Consider the following 10,622-nt stretch of genomic DNA (forward strand, 5'->3'; position numbering starts at 1 on the left):
ATAAGAAACTAAACTTAAATTCGCCAATATATTATCCCAATCTTCGAGGGAAATTCCCGACCATTCAATTTGCCAAGCCTTTTATCCCAGAGAACATGTATTATTAAATCGTGTTTTAAGCATCACTTTATAAAGTTGAGAAATTTTAACCTTGTGTCCCATATTCCCTATAAATGAATAGACGAAGCAGGGAGATGAAGAAAACGATTACACAGGGCATGGAAGAGGAGTGGTCAAACATGGAGGCAGAGGAGGACACGAAGCAACATATTTTTGATACTTCAAACCTGTAAACTGGGTCCCAGTTGACACCGAAGATCCAAGGAGGGGGCGGAAGGAATCAACATCAAAACAGAAGGAGCGAGGCAGCAAGCAGACACCGCCAGACAAGGCTGACAAATGCAGGGGATCCGCCGAGAGTCTGGTCCATCAGAACACAAAGGGCTCAGAGGTAGGGGCGCCCCGCAGTTCAGATAGAGAGGCTCACGTCTTACATAGTGTGGCGGAATAGAACAGTCAGAGGGAGGAGAGACGTAGCAAACCTACGTCATCATGTATTCACCCCCTCTGACAAAGGGTCTTCATCATCAGTAGAAGAGGGTGGCAGCTTGCCCGTTAGGCAGTGGTGGAGCCAGCAAGTCGTTAGCTAAGCCAGGGTGGCAGCAGTGGGAGCTCAGTAGCCAAACATGCTCAGGGTAGACCACGCGCTTCGCAGGAGCCAACCTGCCTAGGAAATAGCAGTGCACTGGTCACGGAGGCAGCGACGGTAGCAGGCAGTTAGTGCTTAGTTTTGGGGGGAGAATCACCTACTTGGAGGTGTGGCAGTTTTTTGTTAAGCCGCTGGAGGAGGTGAACATAACCATATGTAGAATCTGTGGGCAGAAGGTGAAGAGTGGCCAGTGTGCCAATGTTGGCACCACGACCCTGCATCAACATATGCAGGATCACCATAAAGTGGCCTGGGAGAACCATGGCTCCGATGTGGTTGTCCAGCCTGCCGCAGCAACCGTTGCATCACCCAGTGGCATGCAACTGATTTCAGGCAGTCAAGGCTCCACCACCTCAGCCAATGGAGCTGTCTGTCCTTCCCATCATCTACCGGTTCTTATGCTTCTGCTCCTTGTCCTCCTACTTCACGTCACTTATTCCATCAGCAATCGATCACTGAAGCAATTGCCAAAAGACAACAGTATGTGTGCACTCATCCAATGGTGCAGAAGCTAAACATGCTCCTGGCCAAGTTGCTGATGCTGCAGTCCCTCCCTTTCCAAGTGGTGGACTCGGAGGCGGAGAGTCCTAAGCCATCATTTCTTTGCCAAAAAGGCAGTACCAGCCCTACACACGTATGTAGAACAGAAGGTAGGCCAGTCCTTGAGCCTGTCAGTGTCTGCCAAAGTGCACGGCATGGACAATACAATACATGTCCTTTACGGCCCACTTTAGTTCCTGCACAGCCACACCAGCAACTGGGCCAGGTGACGGTGCTTCCGCCTCCACATTGTCACGCCATTAGTCCTGGAACAATGTCCACCTCTGCCTCCTCATCCTCCACCGTGTCCTCAGTCTCCACTGCAGGGACAATTCACAGTGCCTCTCCAGCATACCACCTGTGCAGGGCACGGCGGTGTCATGCTGTTCTGCAGCTCCTTTGCTCCACAGACAGGATCTATATTTTGGGGGTTATTGCTCTGACGGATCAGAGGAAGGGCAAAATAATTAGTGAGGTCAACAAAAACTTACTGTTGACACCCTCTCCACTCTGTCAGGGGGCTCTACTTGTATAAGCGTTTAATAGAACAGGTTCTGTAGACATCTATGTGGAATCAGCTGACAACGGTGTAAATGGAGTGCGCTTCTTCTAAGCGCTAACATTGACTTGTAAGGCCGAGTTCATACTTGAGTTATTTGGTCAGTTTTGGCCGCCATGACTGCCCAAACAAGTGAAGTGTGCAGTGATTCTAATAGTGACACTTGTCATCTGCGTGTCATTCTGACTCACAGTATTATTTCACTACCACAGCAGACTCCCTATGCATGTTACTGCAAGAGACAGTGTTCTACACCACTATAAAGGCTCTCTGCAGCCAGGAAATTGTTTTTTTAAATAGATTTGCCACGAATAAATTTGGATCGAAAGGAATTTTTTTTTTTTATTCAGCGAACAGGCCGAATTGAATTTTTGAAAAATGTGCTAATCTCTAATAGCAGCAGAAACAGTGTAACTACTATTGCTTATCATATTCAAGTGTCCACAATGGGCAGTAGTAGTTACACTGCACCTTCACTATGATCTAGATGGTGTGTAGTAAAACAGCGAAGAGGGCACAGCGAACTTGTCAAACAGTTGATCAACAGGGTTGCGGGAGTCAGACCCTATCTAACTGCACAACCACTTTGAATTAATTAAATACAGGTTATTCTGTATCTGTTCTTACATATATATCAATCTGTTCAGCACCTCCTGCTTTATAATATCCTTCCTTCAGCTTTGCTTTTTAGACATTTTTTATTAGTACATTATATACAGTAGAAATAACATTTGAGAACTTTAGGGTAGAGGAATGTGTAGAAACGACAAAGGAAACATTCCAAATTTTGTATTCAGAAATATTTATTGAACGTTTCAATATAAAAACCTTTAAAAGATTTAAAAAAAAATTTTGTCAAATGAGCCATTAAGAACATTTGCTCAATTCTCTATCAAGGGAAAATGTAATTCTAGCTCTGTAGAGAGAATCTTTATTGCAGACTAGCTGATAAGTGTGTGGGGGTGTTGTACAGTATTTCTGAGAAAAGTGACATCGGTAAGTTTTAATTTTCACTTTGTTTCATTGGAATAATGGTGGGCATTTACAGCTTACAGCTGTTGACTGATAGTTATCAAGTGCATTATTAGCATTTGTATAAGACGTATATGAATAAATCGTTTTTTGCTGTAGGTGCATTTGCAGCATATGCTTCAAATCATGTTTAAAGTACACCTACGCTCAAAGTACACATTCATTTTAGTAACTGTCTCTACGTTACTATTGTGTGGACTCATGTTCCTTTCAGCTTCATCTGTAAGTATTTATAAGGTATGAAATCCCCATAAAATGTGTTCAGTGGAAATGTTCTCTATCTTAAAATCAGCCTGATGTGATTCCAAGACACTGATTGTGCAATTATATTAATTGCAAACTACATTTCTGTTTAACTTGTTCCAGCTGTGTGCTCATATATACATACCTTTAAAGAATAATTGCTCTTAGAAAATCATACCCTTTGCACTATTTTCCAAAGCTACATTTTGAGAAAGCAATTAGATCTTTTCTATTGGCTTGCATACTTAAAATGCTGGGGTGGCATGAGACATAACTTAAAAGAATCTCCCAGTCCATCAAAATTGGTGGTAGTGGGTTCAGAAAGGCATAAAACCATGACAGAACTGATACTTATCTCCATTAATGATGAACAAATCAATTGTACCTGTTTGGGATTGGGTGGGGGGGGGTAACTCTTTGGGGTGCTCTTTATGATTAGGAAGACCAACAAATTATGCATGATGACTATTGTATGCCAGGTGACGCTACTCTTGGCTTCTAAGAAGAACATATGCAAATTCACACAACTTAATTCATCTGGCATCAGATAAGATTTAGGTTGTATTTCTTTTTTCTTTTACCTTTTTTTGGGGGAAGAAAAGCTAATTTGAATATCTTTCCTAGAAACCCAAATGAAAAACATACTATTTATAGCCAGCAGAATTAAGATATGCAAATTTGCATGTAATCTTCCCAGCATTACCTGGCATACAATACCCATCATGAATATTTTTGGTCTCCCTAATGATAAAAAATAAATAAATACTGCAACAGTTTCTCTACAAGGACAGTCAGCTAAGCAAGGCAATTTTCTCTTAAGACTTTTTTTTTTTCCTCTTCCCCCTTCTGGATATAAAACTGGATTTAATTTGAATATTATGAATATGGAGGGGGGGATAGGTGCTCTATTTTATTTTTTATCTAGACTCACATTTATCTGCTTAGGTTAATTACAAAAGATTTGAGTCTTAGGAGACTGGACATATTTGATTATTCCAGAATTGATTTTAGTCTGGATTGAACTTTTCAAAAAGTTTGGCAAGTCATATCTGAACAAACTTGGAGAAGTTTGCCTAGCTCTAGTTAAAATCCTTTTTTTTTTAAACTCTAAATTCCAAAATCATAGAACTGATTAGCTTATCTCTACTGTGCATATTTATACATATATCCTTGTGCTTCATAGATCAATTTTCTCTTAATATTTTAATACCTTTTTGATGGGAACCTCATACTGTTTTATCAGTGTTTTTTTTTTTACAAAGATTTCCCCCTGGTGGTAGCCTCAAACTGTTCAATCAGTGCTTTTTCATAAGAAGTTAGTTTTTATCTATTCCTGTGTTTGCATCTCCACATGGTGTTCCCCTGGAAAAGAGTAATGCAAGCTAGTCCCCTTTCCAAAAACAAAGGAATACTGAGTGTCTCATATCAGGATCCCAGCAGTTTCTTGGTAATTATCCTTTAGCAGAGCTGAGCAAAGAAAACTATGGAGTGTGCTGAGTAGGCAAGAGGAGTATTGTAAGCCAGTCAAAGCTCTTCTGGGTTTCTGGGAAACATATATAAATATTAACACATCTTACTTCTGCTGAATATCTTTCCCAGAAACCCAGTGAACTGTTGTCTGACCTACAATACTCTGCACACATACTATGAATACTAGGAGGTCTCCACAATGAGAAAGAGTATACTGTAGGTATAACAGGTCGTTACAGCAAAAAAAAAAAAAAAATTACGGCAAAAACAGCATTATTATATCCATGTTATTAAATACATTGCATATTGCTGCAAGATAATGGGTAGTTAACGCAAAAGCATTTTAAGACAATGATGCCATTATCATACCTATGTTATTAAAAATGTTGCATATTAATGCAAGATAACAAGTAGTTACAAAGAGGGCAGGTTTTCTGTTGTGTGTGAAAGTGAAAATTGAAAAGGTGCCGAACCCTAACCCTACTGCCAAAGACATATTTGGATTACATTCTGTGTTAGCAAACATACTGGAGAACACAGCACCACATACCTCTTACATACAGTGATGTCTTCTTTATTGTATATGCTCTCTTTCCTCATTTTATCCACTGGGAGCAGAGACCATGATAAGTTCTTTCAGCCAGTTCTTATTATTTTTTTTAATTGTATTAAAGTTTATGGTACAGCATATGACATTACATATATAGAGATTCATATCACTTAAATGACAGTTACAGTGGTCATAGAGTCACACCATTTTATGTCAATCATTTAAGGAAATAGAAAGAAACAAAGAGTAAAAAATAAATCAAAACAGTACCATCTAACTAAACTGTGTGCCAGTGTCTTCTTTCAATGTAGACAAAGAAAATCACTCCTCTCACCCCTTCCCCTCCTCTGGACCCCCTCTCGTGCTATCCTATAATTAACAGAAATTGGTAATTGTTTCCTTTAAAGCTAATAGTATAGTGATGGCACAGTAAGGGAATAAATAGAGAAATACCTATACATCTCCTCCTCATCTCTATTGCCTGAATTGAAAGGGTTGCTTCACACCCATAGAAACCCCAGCGTACCTATTTTTCTCCCTCAAATACCATTGCGTGTCCACAAATGGGTAGATAATGATGTGTATTTCTGGGACAGGAAATTGAGATTCTAAAAACATACACCACTTTCCAAAGAAGCGTTTAGAGGTGTATTCTTTATGATGTTTAGCTTCTCTGTATTCCAGAAAAAAATTGTTTTTTTAAGATATTCTATTACCTGAGTGCGGGTTGGAACAGAAGCCTTTAACCAGTCGGTCAGCAAACATTTCTTAGCTGTCATAATAGTATAGGCTAAGGAGGGCAAAATGGGCTCTAGGTTTAGACAATGCTCCTACTTCTTGAATACTGTGAAACAGGGCTTCAATGGGGCCAATAGACCTTAGTATCCACTAGGTGAACTAATCAATTCCCCAACTAGTTCTAAAAGGGCTGAATGCTTGAGAAGGACCACAATCCATGAAATTAGTCAGATCTGGGTTCATCACACTTTGGGCAAGCAGAGAGTCTGTTTGGCCTGATCCGAGGGTGGTAAAATAAAGGCATATACTGTATATTGCCCCATGATATTTTATGTAACGTCTAAAGTCTACCATACCATTCAGTATATAATAAGTCACATGTGGACTATCTATCCATGCCTTCCATTTCCTATACACCACTGTTGAGTTCACGGGACTCAGTCTATTCTTCAGGATAGCATATAATTCTAAAATGGACAGGTTTATTTTTTTTGATCTGTCAAAACATCAAAAATATTATGGAGGGCCTCACCAAATATGTTCTGAAGTTTTAGATTGCAGAAATTTCTTAGTTTGGTAAAACTAGAAAGAGAATAACCTTTGAAATTGGAAGCTCTCTTCAGTGTGGAGAAGATCTTGCAATTTATTAGTGCCCTTCCTACGCAACTCTGTAAAAAAGCCACTCTGACCTCCCGGGAAGTTCCAATTACATCGTAGAGGCATATATTTAGAGCATTGGTAGGGCAATTTAAATGCCTGAGGGAGTACTTTCCACGTGACCAAAGCATCTCTAATGAGAAAAGAACCCTTAATGTTGGGAGGAAGAGAGACCAATTTGGAATGCACTAAAGCAAAAAGGTTCCAAGAGGAAACCAACTGTCTCTCCAGCGCCAGGTTGGAATAGTGAGACATATCGTTAGCCCAATCTCTGATATGGCGGAAAATGCAAGCCAAATTGTAGCTTCTGATACATGGGAAGTTTACTTCCCCTTCTTCTGGGTTCATAATAAGTTTGAAGAGCTCTATCTAATTTTTTTTTTACCTGGCCAAATGAAAGATAGAAAGCTAGAACATAGATGATTTATATTAGTATGCCGTAAAAATATGGGTATAGTTTGTAAGGGATACAAGTGACACCTGCCTAGCATAAACAAAGGAAGATTGCACCATTGCAACAGGTCAGATTTAATGTGATTAATAAGCAGTGGGTAGTTTAGATCAGTGGGTAGTTTAGATTGTAAAAGGAAGAGGGTGACCTGCCTATCTTAATCCCTAACTAGGTAGCGTATGCTCTCTCAGCTTATCATTATCTCTGTCTTCACTAATGCTGGGTGATGTAAAAGCAACTACCCCCCCCCCCCCCCCGGCAACCCTAGGAGCTCACACTTAAAAATATTAAGTCTAAATCCAGAGTATGTTCTAACGTCTGTTAACCAACTCAATATCTAAGGGATGCTATTTATCGGGTCAGAGAGAAATAGCATAATGTCCTCTACGAACAATGTGATTTCTATCTCGATGTTTCCTACTTTAAGTCCTTTAAAGAGTGAGGAGGTAGAACTATATCAGAATAAAGGCTCCATGGCTAGATTAAATAAAAGCGGAGATAGTGGGCATCCCTGTCTCGTTCCCCTGAATAGCCAAAAAGGGGGGGGGGGGGGGGACAAAAAGCCAGTGGTGTAGATACTAGCTGATGGTGATATATACAGTCAGGTCATCACACAATTCTAAGATTTTTGGCTCTATACACCACCACAATGGATTTGAAATGAAACAAACAAGATTTGCTTCAACTGCAGACTGTCAGCTTAAATTTGAGGGACCAAAAGTAATGGGACAGAATAATAATCATAAATTAAACATTCACTTTTTAATTCTTGGTTGCAAATCCTTTGCAGTCAATTACAGCCTGGCGGCTGGAACGCATAGACATCCCCAGAGGCTGAGTTTCCTCCCTGGTGATGCCCTGCCAGGCCTCTACTGCAACTGTCTTCAGTTCCTGCTTGTTCTTGGGGCATTTTCCCTTCAGTTTTTGTCTTCAGCAAGTAAAATGCATGCTCAATCGGATTCAGGTCAGGTGATTGACTTGGCCATTGCATAACATTCCACTTCTTACCCTTAAAAACTCTTTGGTTGCTTTTGCAGTATGCTTTGGGTCATTGCCTATCTTCACTGTGAAGCGCCGTCCAATGAGTGTTGAAGCATTTGGCTTAATATGAGCAGATAATATTGCCCGAAACACTTCAGAATTCACCCTACTGCTTTTGTCAGCAGTCACATAATCAAAAAAAACAAGAGAACCAGCTCCATTGGCAGCCAAACCTGCCCACGCCATGACACTACCACCACCTTGCTTCACTGATGAGGTGGTATGCTTAGGATCATGAGTAGGGATGAGCGAACTCGAACTGTATAGTTCGGGTTCGTACCGAATTTTGGGGTGTCCGTGACACGGACCCGAACCCGGACATTTTCGTAAAAGTCCGGGTTCGGGTTCGGTGTTCGTCGCTTTCTTGGCGCTTTTGTGACGCTTTCTTGGCGATTTTTGAAAGGCTGCAAAGCAGCCAATCAACAAGCGTCATACTACTTGCCCCAAGAGGCCATCACAGCCATGCCTACTATTGGCATGGCTGTGATTGGCCAGAGCACCATGTGACCCAGCCTCTATTTAAGCTGGAGTCACATAGCGCCGCCCGTCACTCTGCTCTGATTAGCGTAGGGAGAGGTTGCGGCTGCGACAGTAGGGCGAGATTAGGCAGATTAACTCCTCCAAAGGACTTGATTAACTGATCGATCTGCAGCTGTGGATCATTGAGCTGCTGATCCTCAATTGCTCACTGTTTTTAGGCTGCCCAGACCGTTTGTCAGTCACATTTTTCTGGGGTGATCGGCGGCCATTTTGTGTCTTGTGGTGCGCCAGCACAAGCTGCGACCAAGTGCATTTAACCCTCAATGGTGTGGTTGTTTTTTGGCTAAAGCCTACATCAGGGTGAAGCTGTCACACCAAGTGCATTTAACCAGCAATAGTCTGTTCATTTTTTGGCCATATACAAAATCAGGGGCAAGCTGCGCCTGTCACCAAGTGCATTTAACCCTCAATGGTGTGGTTGTTTTTTGGCTAAAGCCTACATCAGGGTGAAGCTGTCACACCAAGTGCATTTAACCAGCAATAGTCTGTTCATTTTTTGGCCATATACAAAATCAGGGGCAAGCTGCGCCTGTCACCAAGTGCATTTAACCCTCAATGGTGTGGTTGTTTTTTGGCTAAAGCCTACATCAGGGTGAAGCTGTCACACCAAGTGCATTTAACCAGCAATAGTCTGTTCATTTTTTGGCCATATACAAAATCAGGGGCAAGCTGCGCCTGTCACCAAGTGCATTTAACCCTCAATGGTGTGGTTGTTTTTTGGCTAAAGCCTACATCAGGGTGAAGCTGTCACACCAAGTGCATTTAACCAGCAATAGTCTGTTCATTTTTTGGCCATATACAAAATCAGGGGCAAGCTGCGCCTGTCACCAAGTGCATTTAACCCTCAATGGTGTGGTTGTTTTCTGGCTAAAGCCTACATCAGGGTGAAGCTGTCACACCAAGTGCATTTAACCAGCAATAGTCTGTTTATTTTTTGGCCATATACTACATCAGGGGCAAGCTGCGCCCGTCACCAAGTGCATTTAACCAGCAATAGTGTGGTTATTTTTTGGCCATATCCCAGTCTAATTCTGTCACTAAATCCATACCGGTCACCCAGCGCCTAAATACTAGGCCTCAAATTTATATCCCGCTAAATCTCTCGTTACCGCTGTCCTGTTGTAGCTGGGAAAGTTATTTAGTGTCCGTCAAAGCACATTTTTTGTTCTGGGTTGAAGTACAATTCCCAATTTAGCAATTTCATAATTTAGTGGTTTCTGCTATATCAGAGCTATTTGAAATCTATCCCTAAAAGGGTATATAATATTCAAGGTGCACATTGGGTCATTCAGAATAACTTCACACACACCCGCTACTGTGTATTTTCAAGTCTAATTCTGTCACTAAACCCATACCTGTCACCCAGCGCCTAAATACTAGGCCTCAAATTTATATCCTGCTAAATCTCTCGTTACCGCTGTCCTGTTGTAGCTGGGAAAGTTATTTAGTGTCCGTCAAAGCACATTTTTTGTTCTGGGTTGAAGTACAATTCCCAATTTAGCAATTTCATAATTTAGTGGTTTCTGCTATATCAGAGCTATTTGAAATCTATCCCTAAAAGGGTATATAATATTCAAGGTGCACATTGGGTCATTCAGAATAACTTCACACACACCCGCTACTGTGTATTTTCAAGTCTAATTCTGTCACTAAACCCATACCTGTCACCCAGCGCCTAAATACTAGGCCTCAAATTTATATCCTGCTAAATCTCTCGTTACCGCTGTCCTGTTGTAGCTGGGAAAGTTATTTAGTGTCCGTCAAAGCACATTTTTTCTTCTGGGTTGAAATACAATTCCCAATTTAGCAATTTCATAATTTAGTGGTTTCTGCTATATCAGAGCTATTTGAAATCTATCCCTAAAAGGGTAGATCATATTGAAGGTGCACATAGGGTCATTCAGAATAACTTCACACACACCCGCTACTGTGTATTTCCAAGTCTAATTCTGTCACTAAACCCATACCTGTCACCCAGCGCCTAAATACTAGGCCTCAAATTTATATCCCGCTAAATCTCTCGTTACCGCTGTCCTGTTGTAGCTGGGAAAGTTATTTAGTGTCCGTCAAAGCACATTTTTTGTTCTGGGTT

This window comes from Bufo gargarizans, chromosome 3 (assembly GCF_014858855.1).
Source record: "Bufo gargarizans isolate SCDJY-AF-19 chromosome 3, ASM1485885v1, whole genome shotgun sequence".
In the NCBI taxonomy this organism is placed as follows: domain Eukaryota; kingdom Metazoa; phylum Chordata; class Amphibia; order Anura; family Bufonidae; genus Bufo; species Bufo gargarizans.